Here is an 18,940-nt window from a genome sequence, read left to right as displayed (position 1 = left end):
TTTAACATTATTACCCGATTTTATGCCCAAATAGTGTTATTAATATTATCATTAATCTAGTATATCTTCTAAAAAATCCAAAAAATATGTCAAACATATACTGCCAATGACTTGACCTGCATCAAAAGCCCAAAAGTCTTTAACTTTATGCTTATATATTAATGTTCATCTATAATTACTCACGTGTTTTACACAAATTCCCAACGTAACCATCCTCACATCCTGTTAAGCATCGTCCATTGACATTAAAACATTGGTTCACGTCCAGACATTTACCACAAGTTTCACTGCAGTCAATACCGTACTGTCCTCTGTTGCAAGCTAAAACGAGTATGTTTATAGATATAAACCATGATGGTGGAATTGGGGTTCAATTTTGATATTTTCATAGGTACATTATTCTAGTTTTGTTCGCTGCTGCAGACGTCTTTTCATCCCAAATTCCATCGTCGCTATTCGAGATTTTAGATGTTTCAATACTTGGAGATTCATGTAACTGTTACGGGCGGTTGTATTAACAATAAGAAATGTATAAATATAGAAGTATAACTAGTTATTATTTATGGTTGATAAACTAGTTTATCGTATTACTCATTTCAAAAATTTTATATATCTCATTTCGTTGTTCTATTTGTTCAGTAATTTATGTGAACATGCATTCATTATAATTCATATTTATCTATATATTGCCATCTTCTCTTGAATTGTGTACTTACGAGTTTTGCATAAGAACCCCTGATAACCGGCATCACATCCAATTAAGCATGTACCATTTATATGAAGACATTTATTCGTGCCGCGGCACTGTCCACAGTTTTCAATGCATTTAAAGCCGTATGAACCGCTCACACAACCTTGTTTATGAAATAATAAATATTTTTAGATAGTCTTATATAGATGCTATATAAAAAGATACCCAGTTCTTTTCTACTGTACATGTATACCATATTCTTAAATTATGATATAAACAAATTATGCCTATTTGTAAATTTCTTCTGTTCATATATTTTGTATTGTACAAATAAAACCTACAATGTATGTAATATTATGGGTTTTTTCGTCGCAATTATTTTTAAGTTGCCTGCTGTGATTTATATAAGAATGCTTCGTCGTACATGTAACTGTGTACTTACGAGCATTGCATAAGTTTCCTTCATAACCATCGGCACATCCTGTTAAGCAAGTTCCGTGGACATTGGAGCATTTGTTTATGTCACGACAATGTCCACATGTTTCATTACAGTCAATGCCAAACGACCCTTTTTTGCAAGCTAAAATAAATAACAATACTAACACCTTATAACGAAAGTTTTTGTTTTACATTATTATTATTGTTTTATGATCAATTTATTACGTTATATGTACTGTGGTCAAATTTGTCTACATTGAATTCTAAAATTACAACTTTTAATAAAAGAATTAATATATCAAAAGTGAAGTATGAAAAACGTTTACCTTTTTTGAGTGATTAAAGTAACTTTAATTAAACTAAAGGAGAGTCACTAAAGTGATATTGTATTTTAGTCACTTTTTGAATTCCATATAACGCGTGTCTGACCCTTTTTAAAAGGTCAGGGTTCATAATTTTATTCTGCCTTTTCAAAAAAAAGATGTAAAAATATGCACCTTACATTTTAACTTATTTATGCTAAGCCAGTATTTAATGTGCCTCCCTTTGATCAATCATCTTTTAAAAATATTTTCCATAAATAAAAGGAATTTGACGCAAATCATTATTTATTTTACTACATTGTGTCTCTGATTCCAACAATTGTTTTAAAAATTCTTTTTATATTCATTTCTGAAATTTGATCTGTTAAACAAAAACAACAAGTTTGTGTGAATAATTGTGTTTCCACTTACGTTGAATAAAAGTGGAGTTTGATTTAGAACTTCAGTCATTCAAACTGATAACAGCCCTATCCGACAAAATAAGAAAACATTTGCATGCAATTGACACTGCATTTTACAAGAATGAAACATTGACACTATATCTAAGAAGCTGTGATCATATAATTTCATAATGAACTTAAAAGTTGATTTGTGATTCAGTTAAATATCAACATCAGTCTAAATGATTCATTCTTCAATCATTTGATTGATCAAATATTATGTATATGCATATGTATATGTAATTTATTCTTTGACATATGTCCTGTTTGTATATCTACTCACGTGATTTACACAGATCCCCCTGATACCCAGCACTGCATCCGGTTGCACATGTTCCATTGATATGATCACACAGATTGCGATCACTACAGTGTCCGCATTTTTCAGTACAGCGTATACCGTAAAAATTGATGCCACAGGCTTTAAAATAGAATCGACACAAATGCGTTGTTTTCTATTTATTAAATAAAACAGCTTTAAACACGGCATATAAATGTTTAGTTTTTCGAACGATAAACAGGCCATGCATATATCAGCACCAAGCGATATAAACATTTAATTCCCCTAACACTACATCTTTAAATTTAGAATGTATTTGGTTGATATTAGCTCACGTGTTTTACATAGTTCTCCCTTATAACCAACATCACATCCAGTTAAGCATGTTCCGTTGGTATTGGAACATTGGTTCACGTCAAGGCAATGTCCACATGTTCCATTACATCCAAAGCCATAAAATCCGCTTTCACATGCTAAGACGTTTAAATATAATAAATATCTTTTACTTTCAATGCATCAATACATATGTGGTTTAGTAAAATACATTTTTATTTCATCTTTTTGTACAAAAATAGTTTTCAATGATCTAAGAAACGTGTATGTTTTATTGATTGTGATTTTAGAATATTGGTAAAGATTTAAATAAAATGCGTAGTTACAAATATATAGTAATGAGTGAAAAAAACATGTAACTGTATACACTCAAAACTGAAAAAAAAAATATTTTCAGTGTAAGGAACTTGCTTTATCCCAAAATTGCTCCTACTTATGTCCGCATAAAAGTGTTCAAAAAATAAAGTTTTTATATTTGAAATCGCATGAATAAGTAAATATATTTAGATTATAAATATGTTAAAATCTTTACTTTCAATCATTTATCATATAAATTATTAAAATAAATGCTCATGATAATAAATATATTAGATTATTTGCCTAATTCACAAGTGTGTCCTCTGTACCCTGGTTTGCAGCCCTGACAGGTGCCCGTCTCTATGTGACAGTACTGACAGTTAACGTCAGGACAGGGAATGGAACAATTTGGTCCGAAATATCCCGTTGTGTTGCAACCTTGAAATATAGAACATTGACCACTAAGGTTTATTTGGAATTTCAAAGTTGAGTTCAACGTAACATGCATTTTTTTGTAATACGACAGTGGACTATACATGTATATGGGAATATGTCTATTGCTTAAAATATAGAAAAGAGAATAACTTAACATATCTATGTAAATGCAAGGTTTTAAATGTAAAAAAAAAACGACACCCTGTAAGTATATCTAGATAGCATCTATTTTATTCAATACATTTATATATTAATATTTATTTTTTAAAATGTTAACATCATTCAATATAAAATACTCTGGTACCTACATCTTAATCGACTCATTTTTACATTTATACATAATAGTATTACAATACCTTTTTTAGTTTATACAATAAAACTACAGTTTCAAAAAGAAAACGTACCATTCACTTCTACTTCACAGAGACCAGTGTAAGCGTACGTCGAATAGTCGTCCGGATAGATAACTCCTTGCAGTCTCTCATTATAGTAAATAACATACTGCCCGTGGACAATGCATGTAATTTTGAAGACTACAGGTATGGTGCGTCGTGTGAAGTTGTCGTCTTTGAAACATAATTTTCCTTGTGATATATCTGTTGTATTGGATACGTACACCGAGAATCCAAGAAAGCAGTCAATGTAATGTTCGAAGTAGGAACCTGTATTTGATTAACTTAATTCTATGAACATTTTGTTTACTCATAAATACTAAGGTAGCTTAATAACATTGACATATATACCAAAACAATTTGGGAATATTTTGAGAAAAAAAATGATACGGAAAAAAAACTAATTAGAATAAATCTCATTGCATGCGCCGGTTCTGTTTATAACAACAGAAAGTATCCTTGCTAGTTTTATTACTATCAAACTGTGTAAAAACCTATACCAAACACTTTTTTCGAATTATTCTTTTTTTTAGAATAAGATGATACGGAAACAAAATAATTTGAATAAAGGACTATGTGCGGTATGGTTAACTATCTGCCCCCGATTTCAACCGATTTTCAAATATATAAAAATAAAATTTTCACAAATCATTGCATAGAGGATGCCTACAACTTTAATCTTGATTTTAGTCATCATTGCTCATTCGCTGTTTATCTATGACGTCACCTTAATGACCTAATTCCCGCAAATTTGCAAATTAATGAAATTATTCTCATTTTTGCTCTATATTTTGCATTCGGAAGTACAGAGCGCAGGTCTGCTCAAGTGCAATTTTAAGATATGATTTTCTTCAGAAAGATATACACATTATGCTAAAAATTGGTACTTGAGCGAGCCTGCGCTTGATGTTTCCCAGTCGAAAAACCATCGGAAAACACCCATATTTTGCTACAAAACATCAATTTATCAAAACAATGCAATCTTCATGACGTCATTTCTACATTATGACGTCACTGTGGTGATAACCTTTTACACCTTTATTTCCAATATGATTTTAACTATCTTTCACCTTATTTTTAAAGGCTCTTTATAAAACTTTGACTTTGGGGGCAAAAAATGTATAAAACCGCACAAAGTCCTTTCATTGTATGCGCCAGTAACTTTCATAAGAACAGAAGGTATCCTGACTAGTTTTATTACAAATAACTGTGTAAAAATTTAAACCTAGTTTGTTTGCTTGCTAATAACCCTTTATAAAAGATCCCGTTGGGCAAGTAACATTGTTTAAACTTTGAAGAATGGTTAAGTTGGAACGTTGATCAACCATTATTTAACGTTGAATCAACTTTGAAGTTTCAACGTTGAACCCCAAATCATATTTCAATATTGATTTGATTTTGAAGACTTGATCTCAAATTTTTATTCAAAATGATTTTTTAAGTTATAAAACGCACAAGTAATAGATGTAATGTTTCTATGGTGCATTACCTTTTATGTAGTATATATTGATGTTATGGATGCTAAGTACGCTAGTCAGGTTCACCCACCAGATGGCAGTGTGTTTGTATGACTCTGATACAGCACATTGACCTCCATACCAACTCATGTTAGTTTTGCGACCATCCACAGCGTTGTTTGCGTCATAAATGTACATGTCGTTGCCTAGTGACAGGGGGTACTCCGGTAGGCTGGTTTGTTGAGTGCAACGTTGACTGTCGAAATGAATATATATATATATATATATATATATATATATATATATATATATATATATATATATATATATATATATATATATATATATATATATATATATATTAAATGAATATAAGCACTAGCCGTGTTAAAAACAGCTTTGTTATTTAACATGCAATATGCACTACATACGGTAATCAATATAAAATCAAATTGATATAGATGAAAAGACATTATAATTAACATGGTGGAATGAGAAAAAATACGAAACCAGTGTTACGAAAATATGTTATTTTCCCTGCGAAGATATACAAAAAAGACACATGGACCATTAATAAAATGTTACTGCTTCTTGACTCTGTCCGTCTCCTTCCCTGTCCCCCTTTAGTTTTAACTGTTAACTCTTACATGTAGATTGAAAAAATAATTTAAAATATGTATCCAAATATGATGATCTTATTTGATCTTATTTAAACTTACCATACGCGGTTGAAAGCGTTAAAATTCCTACATATAAACAGACCTGAAACATGATCTACCGCCTATACGCAAAATGAACATGTACATGAAAAGCAGTTTACTTTTGACTTTACATCTAGATACTTGAGGATGCAGTTAATTTGTTTAAATATGCAGTACCAGTCGTGATGCGGTTTTTTTCATAAGTTCAGTTTAGATAAGGATATGTTTTTCAGTTTCCTGTTTGTAAAAAAAATTACACTCTTGAAATCGCCAAAATTCCTACATATTAACTGATCTGTAAGCTCTACAGTCTAAACGCAAAGTGAACTTAAAAAGCACTTTACTTTTTGATTTACATTCAGATATTTGAGGAAGCAATCCATTTGTTCAAATATACAGTGCCAGTCGTGATGTATTTTGACTCTTTATTTCAGCTTAGTTTGGATAAGGATAAAATGATACCAGTTTCCAGTTTCCTCTTTGTAAATCCTGTACGTTGACGTTAAATTCATGTTTTGACCTTCATCAATAATTCCTCTTTGTGGACGCATCTGGTCATTGAATGAAAAAGAAAAAAAAATCTTGGGAAATACGCGCGTTGTTATTTCACACGTTATTAAAACGAAATGACACATAGCATAACACATACATAAATACGATACCAGTTTTACTTCCCTACTTAATGTTTTAACTTTATTACATTTAGTCAGTTTATATATTCAGACGACACCTCAGTAAGCAATTTCAGGTAAAAAAAGAAAAAAAAACAATATGCTTTGAAACAATGATTTTTATATTATTTCAAAGATAAACGTGTTCTTCACACTAAACATCAGAACTGTGCTGATCTAACAGTACCAAGCAGAATGAAGTTTTGAGCAAGTAAGACTTAAATCATGCAAAAAGCTTACGGTATAAATACGCTTAATAATAATTTAAAAAGATGTTACTGTAAAGTGACCCCCCCCCCCCCCTCAAAAAAAAAGAGCACAATCACACACACAATTAAAAAAAGGCAAATATGAAATCTTTTTCTCTGTTTTTATCTGTTTATATATAGACTCGTCGTTTAAAAAGAAAAAGGTGAGACATATACAGATACGGACAGAGGAATAGTTAGATAGGGAATGATAAATATCGAGCATGTTATTGTAAGTGTTAATTTCTAATGAAACTACATTTAATAGGTTATTCCATACTAGTATTTTAACAATAATTTACTACAAGTTAATTGTTATTTGACTTTATTTATAGGTTATAGGTCAGTTAAACGGGTTCCCACAAAAATACTCTGTTAAAGATCAACAAAAACGGTTTTTATTTTTTTATAAGATTGCGTTTTTAGTAAGTTTACGTTAAAAAAAAATTACCACACTTTTATTTTTGTCACCTTATTGATGCACAGGTAGAAATTAACGAAAACACAAAGAGCAGGTAAAAAGTTTGAAACAAGTTATCTGCCCTTTAGTGGAATATGGTGTCGCGGGTTGATTTCGAATCCAACGAAAGTGACTCGGACGAAAGTATACCAGAAATAGACATATGCCTTAATTTAAATGTACGGCCCTATCAATACGAACTTCTACGAAGAAAAGGACCGTCTCAACAAATTTTTAATGAAGACAGTGACTCGGAGCCGTCGCAAATTGACGACGAAGACCCAACGAAGAATGAAAATATACCTTCAGACATGGGCTGGTAAATGCATCTAAATACAGTAAATGTTTATCTACTGGATAAAAATAAATAATGATAAAGTAAATGAATAGAATGAAAGAAAAAAATATGTTAAATTACTGACGTATACATGTCGCTGATTAACGTAAACGGTAGCTAAGGGGGGGGGGGGTGTACGAAACGAGATCGAAATGAATTTGGGATAGGAAGACGGGGTTGAGTGGCATAGAAATTTAGTAAGCATAGTGTTCGTATTTGTTTGTGACATGTCAAGCCTATGTAAATGAATTTCCATGCATTCGTTTTGTAATACAGGTGTTCCTGTGAAAATTACACTATTATGCCTACTGCAAGAGGGTGCAAGTGCTGCAATTTTTATACTGCTACAGAGTCTAGACTAGAGGAGGCCTGTGTTAAGTGCATCACAGAACATGAAAGATTTGTTGCCAATTGCCTTAACAGATGGGTCTTGAAAACATGTTTGTGTTAAGATGACTTATAATACTACCATTGACATCACGTGCTATAATAACATTACCATATGATATATAATGACAATATAAACTTTCTATAAAGTTGAGCTCTTGTATATAAGTATTTACATTACTATCAGCAGGGAGATATACTCCAACCATATAAAACACTTCACCATTGTTGTATGAAAGAACAACATTAACAACATATTATTATAAGAATATTATTATATAAAGATATCAAAACCCGACGGGATTTTCATTTTTTTTTCTTTATATTCCTGACAAATAGAATTGTAATTAGTATGTTAACAGTACACATTTGTTTTGTACTTTTAATTAATGATGCAGTTTTACTCTACGAAAAAGTTATCATTTAATCAATGCTTGCTTTGGCATTAAGGATACCAATTTAATTGTATAGATGTGAGTTGTTTAGTGAAAATACTTTTTGTATGTCTGTATGCTTAATATGAAAAAAAACAAGGAAATATTTAAAAAACATGTCAACACTGCCTTTAGTGTGTATATAGAAATATAGAAATAAATGTAGCGTCTTTAAGTCCTTCATTTTAATACACATTGAAAAAAGATAATAGAGGAAGAATTTCTAAAGCAATATATGCCTTTACAAAACTAAAGAAGACATGGAACTCCAACAATATCAGCAAGAAAACATAAATAAGACTATGTAAGATACTCCTGTGCTAATGTACCCATGTGAAACATGAAAGATGAACAAAGGGGACGAAAAAAGAAAATAACAGTCTTTGACGAATTCTCAAAATCAGATAGCAAGATAAGATTATAACACACAATTACCACGAATATCAAACATAAGACCATTGAAACCAGTTATAAAATTCATACGATGGAAATTCATGGGCATTAACTGTGTTGTTACTTCTTTTATAAATATCGTTTTTGTACGAATCAGTTCATGTACGAGTTATTAGAAAATTAGAACTCTTCTGTATTAAGAGGTGCACGATTTTGGCATCACTTTTTCCCGCTACAACACACTAGTCAGACGCTGTTAGCAATGTCGCACTACTTTGGTTCGCCACGGTGTAAGTATTTACAATATTTACTTCCTACATCTAGTTTTTATAATCATTCATAATGCCATGTCGATGTGCTGTTTATTTACGAGTCACTACATACTGTATCGAGTCATGACGAATTTATTTACCATAAACGTATATCCTGTCAATAGATTATCCTCGTAATATAACAGAAATTAGTTTGTTAACGTGCATCTAATTGTTATAATTCATAATATTGTGTATTTATATTCATACCTTTATCTACGGTCCATCAGTAGCGTCATAAATAGGTCAAATATATGTATGCTTGCAATATATGCTAGTTTTCTTCATAATATGATTGGCTGTTCGTTCGCCCTAAAACGCGCTCGCCCTTGACGCCGTTCGCTCTAGTTTCTGTTCGCCCTAGGTCCGTTCGCTCTTGACGCCGTTCGCACTGTGTCCGTTCGCCTTATTTTTATATAGGATTAATTTATATATTTGTTGTGTATTCTGATCAATTTAAACATTATGAAGATATATATCAATTAATGAAAATAATACCACTTCTATAAATAATGACCATTTGACTTACGGTGGCATAACGTTACGAAAACTTGTGAATTGATTTATTTTATCTTTTTAATGTTACTGAATTTAATTTTCTTATGTATTTATTTTGTAATTATAATAAATTTTACCTCATAATATAACTGTATCATAATTATTAAATTTGTGGTTTTTGACAAGGGACCTATATATCAGAGAGCGGTCTTTGCAAAGTTAAAATAAAAAAAAAAACATGTACAGTTGCTGTATATAACTTTAAAAAGGATATACCGCTACATGCTTGTCTCCCCACACACAGTTATAAATAAGTATGCAGACTAATTGTGCACCCGCCCGTTATGACGCGATAATGGAGCTTTGAATGAAATTACGGCTTCAAATAGAACCAGGTGTAGTTTGTGATTGTTCAAGCTATATAATTTACATAGTGTCAATTTATTTATCAATAATACGTATACATATAAATAGCTATCAAATTTAATTTACTCAAGGTATATGTTTATATCAAATGGCGTTATGTATTTTATTTAGAGATCAAAGGGTTGCGTTTCGTAAAATCTTCAAAGATACATTGTAGAATAGGTAATAATCATCAACTAAGCTTCTCAATGAGCCAATTAAGGTCTCAATTTCTTTAATTGTTTAAAAAACACCAAGCGGATCGTTATAAAAACAAGACGACGGTTATCGACAATTAAAGTAGATCCAGTGTTCTGTGACGTCACACATTTTTGTAAAACTTTGAATTCTATAAAAATTGTGCAAGATAGTTTTATTTATTTTATGTGAATATAATCACATGGATGTAATTAGAATTATTGGTAGGTTAAAGATATTTTCGCACTTAATTTTATACTAAATTTCCAAATTTTTATATATTTTATTTATGCAAAGGGGAAATAACTCTTTTTCTGACTTTTCTCTCAGTTGTATGTCTAAATGCTATAGTTTATCTTATTCCAACGATTAATTTTAAAATATTTTTGTAATTTCAGTTTTCTGATAAAGTTGACATTAAAATTAAACAAGAAAAACAAATTTCTGCCTACAAGATTTTACCTCTAACAGAAAAAAAATACATTTTTCTAATGCTAAAATATACTTTAGTTTATGTTTATCTGGTATCTCAAAAAGTGTGATGACATGTATATTTTTTCTAACAATTGATGACATTTAAATCTATTAAGTCGAAATCAGTTCAGTTTTTCAACTTTCCTCAGAGAATTTTACGAGTATGGAGCTACCTTAACGGCAATATTCTTATAATTATACCAGGTACGTCTTTTTTGATGAAGGAAAAACATAGAATATACGAATAATTAATAAAAGTTAATAAGTTTTCAGTTATTAAGGTAAATGAAATAACTTATAATGTGGTTTATTAATAAACGAGGAGCGAACGAGGTTTAGGGCGAACGATAATTTGGGCGAATGATAATTAGAGCGAACGGACTTAGAGCGAACGGACTAAGGCGAACATGTGGATAGGGCGAACGAACCCGATACCTCATAATATGTGCTGAATGCATGATCTGCTCAGAACCTTAATATTGCATAGGGAAGTTGTGAAAATGTGTAATTTTGTGTCATATATGTTTTGATTATGTACTTATTATTGTTTTGTTTTATTGTAGCTTTTTACCACGTTCCCGAATAAATCGTTATCTAAAGTACGATTGGTTAGCTATCTGCATTCTTGAGGCAGAATAGTAAAAAGACCTACATGGAGCCATTGGAAGAAGTGGACCCCGTCAGGGTCAAGAAGGAGCCGGTCTCATCCCGTGAGAAGGATTCACACTCCACGAAGAAACCCACATCGAAACACGGATCGCAAAGCAGTACGAAACATTCATCCTCTTCAAGCATCATGAAGCGTGCCAAAGCGGAAGCCGCTCGTGCTCTCATAAGGCTAGCTGAAGAAGAGGCAGCTCTCAGGAAAACGTTATCTCAGCTTGAGGAACAGGACGAGATTGACCAAGCAACTATTAGAGTCTCAGCAGTGAGAAGGAGATCCGATTACAACGCAGCTATGGATCTACTGACAGCCAAGAAAACAGCAGCTGCACTGGATCCAGAAGCTAGAGTGTATGAACAGGAATCTGTTGGAGGTGACTTAAGTGAATTTGATAACATTGATGATGATATTCGTGTACCAGAGGAAGACCCTCATGAGAGGACTAGTGAATATGTGAACACTGTGCATTTGGAAGGACAAAGTGAAACCATGTGCCCAGACGCATCCATTGTTCCACAAAACGCTACACACAGACAACAATCCGAACCACAGCCAGTATCTCATGCTACCCATGAGATGAACGACTCACGCCGAGCAATTCTGACCAATAACCCAGTAGATACATATTGTGACCTTCCTGAATCAGATATACGTCCGCAAACACCAGCTACAACATACGCAGAGATGCCGCCTGTCACGCGTCCAAACATTCCAAGGTTTCCTGACATTTCCATATTCCTCTTAAGGAGAGAACTGTTAATGTCTAGACTCTATCAATTTTGTGACAAACCAGAAACCTATTTCGTGTGGAAATCGAGTTTCAAAAATGTCCTCGCCGACTTACAAGTTTCTGATTTTGAGCAACTTGACCTTTTGGTGAAGTGGCTAGGGCCAGAATCCAGCTCATACGCCTTGAGTATTCGGGCCGCCAATGCAGAAAACCCGTCGAAAGCTCTGCGTCTCCTATGGGAGAAGTTGGACCAAAGATATGGTGCACCCGAAATGATTGAAAGCATTTTAAAGGACAAGCTTGCCAAATTTCCTAGACTTAGCATCAAGGATACACAGAAACTCTTTGAACTTGCTGATCTACTTACAGAAATTCTAAGTTTAAAGGAACAGACAGCATACAAGCCACTTCTAGCATATTTCGACTCTTCGGCTGGGATAAATCCAATCATAGAAAAGTTACCTCACAACATGAGGGAAAAGTGGATCTCAAGAGCCTACAACTACAAAGAGACCAAGCAGTGCTTTCCACCGTTTAAGTTTTTTGTTGACTTTGTAAGGGAAATGAGCCGCGTCAGGAATGACCCAAGTTTCTCCTTCACCGAAACTATGAACACACCGCAGAAGTTCATTCGCTCGTCTCCCTTAGCTGTTAAGACTCGATTTACCACTGCAAGGACAGAAATTTCCCCAGATTCGAGGGACAACACCGTCTGTGCCATTCACGGAACAAGCCATCGACTAAGTGAGTGCCGCGCATTCCAGACTAAACCATTAGAAGCCCGGAAGCCCTTCTCAGAGAAAAGGGGTTGTGCTTTAAGTGCTGTGACTTCATGCATAAAAGCAGACACTGTAGGGAAAAGATTAAGTGTACCATTTGTGATAGTGACAAGCATGTGACAGTTATGCATGGAGACACCCCCCTCTAAAGTTCATGGCGCGGAGAGAACTTCTCATTCAGGGAGAAAATCCTACAGAACTACATCCAATCAACTTGTGGTAGAGTCCTCATGCACGGAGATCTGCGGAAATATGACCTACGGGAAGTCGTGTGCCTAGATCTTACCTGTGTACTTTGTACATCATAGCAAAGATCCAAGGACCCGCGTGAAAATGTACATAATTCTTGATGACCAAAGCAATCGATCTCTTGCCAGAAGTTCGTTCTTCGACATGTTCAAGATTTGTTCACCACCCGAGGAATACATCATGAACTCGTGCAATGGAAAACTCGTAATTTCTGGTCGACGTGCCTCGGGATTTGTGATGGAATCCCGCGATCGCAATGTGAGCATAGACTAACCTGTTCTCCTTGTATGTGACAATATACCAAACAACAGACAGGAAATTCCATCGCCGGATGTCACGAGATATCATCCACACCTTGATGACATTGAGCTTGACTGCTTAGATGACCAGTGCCAAATCTTGTTGCTCATTGGCAGAGACGTACCATATGTACAACGCATTCTCGATCAGAAAACTGGCCATCCCGATTCACCGATTGGACTTCGATCCCCATTAGGATGGGTATTGCTAAAACGCGGAACAGAAAACGGAACAAAAAGCGGAACGGAACGGAAAACGGAAAATATCATATCACGTTTATCGCTTTAAAAGGGTACAGACTGGCCAGAAACGATTTACTTTGTATCATGTATTCTTATCTTATGAATGATTATCAACATGTGGCTGTCTTATTGATATTTTTATAAGTGTCTATCAAATATACATGTAGCATTATATTGGCGGTAGTTGAGTACGAAATGTACACGAATATTAACATGATTAAACGAGTAAATTTGCTGTGACTTTTTACTTATTTTTCTTGTATGGTATTGCTGACATATCAGCGTAAAGTAGGCACTTAGTAAAAGCGTTTCATGTGTTTTATGAGTATTTTTATATTTCAAATATGATATATATATATATATATATATATATATATATATATATATATATATATATATATATATATATATATATATATATATATACTTGCATCAACATTGACTTTTCGGTGTTCTATACGATCTTAAATCATACAGGCGATACAGTATCATTAGGATGAAAAAAAAAAACAACATACGAGTGACGACATTCAAAATAAAAATACATTAAAATACCCGGTACTTAGTGAAACTAGTATTTTTAGCTATGCAATTTTGTTTACGTTTGCAATACTTGGCAGTTGTTCATTCCTGCTGATACAGACCCTGAAACGTGCTACTACACCAGTTGCACGGTTCGGTTCGTTACGCTTTATGAACGGTACGGTTCGCTTTGTGAACGGTACGGTTCGTTTTGTGAACGGTACGGTTCGCTTTGTGAACGGTACGGTACGCTTTGTGAACGGAACGGTTCGCTTCTTGCACGGTACGCTTTGCTAAAAATAGCTGCACGCTTTGTGAACGGTTTGCACGCTTTATTAATGAGGTAGGCGTGGCCTGAACGCTTTGATTTTTCTCCATATTATTTTGTTTAGTTTTTGCCCGATCTAATTCAGCAAGGTGGTAATTATGACAAGAATTTTTCTTTTTTTATATGATATTTACAATTTCAATCGATCTATTTAAAATCAGAACGTCCATCCGTTCCCCCGTTTTTGATAAGTTGCGTGAACCGTGTACTCAGTGACAACTGGGAAGCGGGGGTTATTTTAATTTTGATCAGTCTGTTATTATTAGTATTTAATTTAGATTAATGTAATCATTCAGATAGATTAAAGGAACTGTTTGACTTTAATCCGATATATTTTTGTTAATTCAGCGAGCTGTCGATAATTTTACAAAGCATCTTGAGTTTTTATTTCTATACATGTACTTGAGTTGAAGTCATTAAGGACATGTGAACCTGACATGAAACTAATTGAATAATTGAAAAAAATGTTTAAACAGACTATAATCCATTTGTTTTTGTCAAAAAGACATTTTAAGCATATGTTCGTGAGTTCGTTTCCATGGCAACGACCTTCAAACTTACCCATGTTCAAAAAATTAGAAAGAGATAAAAACCTTAAATGCAAATTTAAAATGTCATAAAAGACATATTTACAATTGACTAGAAAACTTTTCTCACCAAAATATTAAAAAGGTTAATAAAATACTCTATTTATCTGAAAATGGATTATAAGAATTCCTTTTATTTAATCCGCTATTTTAGTTTGAATTTCCTCTGACCACTAAAAAAGTGACATTTTTTTACTTGACCCGAGCTAGAAAAATTGCAAAAAATACAATTTCCTATAATTACACTCTTGTTTTTTTTATGTAATTTTGAAGAAATGATAAATAGCAAAAAATAAGTAATCAATAATTGGCATGTTCGTGAATTAGAAAAAAAGATAATAACGTCTGAATTTCCTCTGACCTCTATTGAAATAGATGCTACAAACCCTACATGCTGTTAAAAAAAGTTGTATAATTCAGTTTTAAATGGCGATTTCTTTCAACTAGTTATACTGTGAACCTGCATAAGTTCTTGTCGAACAAAATTAAAGGAGTTGTGTTGTAAATACTACAACTAATTGAATTAAAAGGGCTGAAAATCCGAATTTCCTCTGATCTGACTTTTACAAAAAATCACTCTGCGCGCTTCATGAAAGTCAACACTGCCATAAATGGTAGTATTTCTAAAATCCAATCAAATAAAGAGAAAATGATTCTTTAATTTAAAAATGTTTTCACTTCCTAAAGAGTTTATTTTAATGGTAATTAACAGAGTGTCATAGTTGTGCATCTGATATAATCAAGAAACTCTAGTCTCTGTACACAAAAAAGAAAAACATGCATGAAAACTTTAATACACACAATCTTTATTAAGCCTTTGTTGAAAGATTTAAAATACAATCAAACCAAATAAATCACAGGTTTCATAAAAATCATATACTGATTGTAATTAATTTGAATTTCCTCTATCAATCTTTAATAGTTTTGTCTGATTTGTAAGGTATTGCATTAAAATGGGTGTCTGAAAATAGGAGAATCTTTCAAATGATTACAGGTATAAAATGAAATTTGATACTTAATCATGATAATTCTTTAAATCATATTATCTGATTGGACTAAACAACACTGCAGATTCTGAAATGATTTATGATTTGTCCTTATGTATATACATGATTGTATGCAATCCTATAATTCCTTTGAACTTTGAACCCTTCCTTGGTCCCCATATTGGTCTTGATGCTATTTATAATGTATGATTGAGACTTTATCAGAATGATTATGCAGGGTAATATATTACAATGGTTCAGCCTCAATTTGAACTAAAATATAGAAAATGTGGAAGGCCACACCAATTAAATTTCTTTTTTATCGGATCTTGCATGCTCGTGTTGTAATAAAACTTTACAAATCATATCATTATGGACCGCCTCAAAATTTTGGCTACAAAAAAATAATAATCTTATTATTTTATCGCTAGCCCGCTTGTACTCTTTTCCACTTAATGTCTGACAAGCAAGAAATTATATTGGTGTGGCCTAACTAGGATATGTATATTTTTTTTCATGCAAAAATGATAAAAATATAGATAAGGATAAGTTATAACAAAAATATTCTTATTCACAAAAATCATTTCAAAAAATATTTAAAATAAAAATTTTACTCAACCATACATTCATAACTCATTCAAAAACTCTGTAATTTAAGAGGACTGATATTTTCTGTGAGGCTTGTTGTATATAAGTGTCATAATGATGATCTCAACTTGATCTACATCAGTAACCTCATCAGGGTTATAAAATAAAACAGACTTCATTCAGATAAATGGATGGACAGACAGACACTAATAGACAGAAATGGTGATTTGATATACTATGCAATCATCAAATTAAACATAATTATAAACATAAGACATATATTTTAAAAACCAGTTTCTCCACATGAACAGTATATAGCCATTACAAACTTCATTACTGCACTTGGTCAGTATAAACACCTTTTGAATTGATATCTATCAATTGTATTTCTTATAGCATATGCATTATCATAATATATATTCTTTTACAATACTAATTCTTAATTGTATGCATTACATGTCCAAATTATTCATGACTTTTGGAGTTTCAGAAATGGTTTTCAAATCCAAGTAAATGTAATAAATCATAAATGGTAGATTATCACTGGTTTGGTCCAGTTTCATATTTCAGGATATGTTGTGCTGCTTATTAATTGTCTTAATATTATATCATAAATGTTGAAATAAATATTGTCATCCTTAAATTACCAAATAAATGATTAAGGGCATCAATCGGGAAAGGCTTTATCAGGATGAACATAACAGAGACAATAATCTGATTATCAGCTCTTCTCTTCATCACTCATGGTTTCAGTTCTTTACATTAGTCTTAGATTTTTCCGCATTGTGTCTTGTATTAGGAATGACCTCGTTAACACATACCAGTGATGTTCTCATCTCTTGGAGGTTTGAAAAGTCTGTATTAAAACAAAAAAAATGATATTACTGGTACTATTACTTATAACATATAAGAAGGACTTATATGAAAGGATGATTTTAAGAATCTACATGTAGAAAAATATATAAAATTCATATAGGCATATCATGAAAGAGTATGCAACATAGACAGACAGAACCTTATATCAATGGATTATTCTATATAAAAATTTGATATCAGGTGAAACTTGTCAACATTTTATTCTAATCTTGAAAATTTGAATTAATGTTACTTAACTTGACAATTTCATATCTTATATAACTGTGTGTATTTAGAAATCTTGCGTTTTAATGATTTGAAAATAATGGGAAAAAATTAAGAATTTGTAACAATAATGAACCCAGCACATGAAATCTAAATATGATGTGAGCAATTCTATCAACCGATAAACCATGATATACTAATTTTTCTTTCAACTGTACTTTGATTTTTACAGTTCAATAAAGGTGAATATCAGTCAGCTGTTCAAATGTTTTCACAGTACAGAGAATCAACATTATCAGTTATTGATAGTGAATAAAAGATTAATTCTTCATGTTATGAACTATAATGGCATGCGACCAGTTCTCGCCGAGTACCATTTCTCGCCGGTACATTGTGACGTCATTTTATCAACACATAAAATTATAGACGAAAAATGACGTCACAATGTACTGGTGAGAAATGGTACTCGGCGAGAACTGGTCGCACGCCAGTATGTGCTAAAAAATCATCAATACAAACATATAACCTATTCCTTACAAATATACTGTTCAAGCTAATGTGCATGAAAGTGTTAGACTAAAAATATTTTGTGAGTAAATGTTGGTAAATAAGCTTGTCATATGCTAGAGTAAACTCAGGGCCCTCTATGCGGTCAACCTTACCATTTATCATCAGATGGTTAATTTCATTTAAGAAAATTCGAACTAAAATTGTGATTATTTTAATTACAAACACTGACTGAATTAACAATGAATAATTCTTATGTTTGAAAAAATTAGGATTATTGTGTAGCTATTCTGCATATAGGCTAGGCGATATTGTTTTCACGTGGATAATATACGAGCATAATAATCTGTAACGTTAACATAATACAATATAGCACATGTCATGATAAGACACCTACCATGCTTACTGCTTGCAAATGTCAGGTTTAGATCACAGGGAACTGGTGTATGGTCTCCTCCTTTTTTCCATTCCCTTTTTATGACACCCGACATCAGTTTGTGTTCGCAATATTCGTCATACACTAATAATATCCATCAGTTTTTGTCATTCCGACTTGTTGTTTACATCGAGATTTGGGAAATTACCGGAAATCGGCGCAAGTATGTCGTAAACTTAAAGTTTGTAAATGATTAAAAAAGTAAAACCTTTTGATGTAAATGTTGATATAAATTATATTTAATGCAAATTCATAAACTTACACATTTTATATCACTGTTTTAAACCTTAAATTAAGCAAATAAACCGTCGATGTGAAATACGATTGCTTGTCGCCAGA

The 18,940-nt window shown here is 32.4% G+C and overlaps 1 long non-coding RNA gene and 1 pseudogene across 1 annotated transcript; both read right to left on the bottom strand.

The window, feature by feature from the left end:
- The window catches only part of LOC128174371 (multiple epidermal growth factor-like domains protein 10), a 346,250-nt pseudogene extending 340,393 nt beyond the window's left edge, over positions 1-5,857 (bottom strand).
- Positions 5,858-15,786: 9,929 nt separating this feature from the next.
- On the bottom strand, positions 15,787-18,794 carry LOC128172537 (uncharacterized). The gene is made up of 2 exons (XR_008242303.1): positions 18,563-18,794; positions 15,787-17,434 (listed from the first exon to the last, which is right to left on the bottom strand). It is a non-coding gene; the product is annotated as an uncharacterized LOC128172537 (long non-coding RNA).
- Between the last annotated feature and the right edge of the window lie 146 nt (positions 18,795-18,940).

The sequence above is a fragment of the Crassostrea angulata genome, chromosome 2 (assembly GCF_025612915.1).
Source record: "Crassostrea angulata isolate pt1a10 chromosome 2, ASM2561291v2, whole genome shotgun sequence".
Classification (NCBI taxonomy): Eukaryota; Metazoa; Mollusca; class Bivalvia; order Ostreida; family Ostreidae; genus Magallana; species Magallana angulata.
Note: the sequence above shows the minus strand (reverse complement) of the source record. Positions and strands in the feature narration are given on the sequence as shown.